This window comes from Penaeus monodon, chromosome 29 (assembly GCF_015228065.2).
Source record: "Penaeus monodon isolate SGIC_2016 chromosome 29, NSTDA_Pmon_1, whole genome shotgun sequence".
NCBI lineage: Eukaryota > Metazoa > Arthropoda > Malacostraca > Decapoda > Penaeidae > Penaeus > Penaeus monodon.
Window position 1 is genome coordinate 7,766,489 of NC_051414.1, and position 294 is coordinate 7,766,782.

Sequence of the window (294 nt, forward strand, 5' to 3'; positions counted from 1 at the left end):
GTAGTAGTGGCACATCTCACTATTCCCCGCCTACCCCCTTTACACACAATAATATTTCTCTCTATGACTTTCATGATATATGTTTGTCTATGCATGCAGAGATACAAAGGAATGATATATGGATCCCTTTAAAACATTACTCCTTTAGTAAGATATGGCAATTTTTCAGTATCCCTTGTAAACTTGTAGGTGGTCAGTGTCCCTAGGCCTCTGTTCTTTTCCAGTGCACAACTGCTCTGCAGAATTAAATATTAATCTTGTTTTTGGCATTAAAATTTTCTTCCTTTTTCCCCC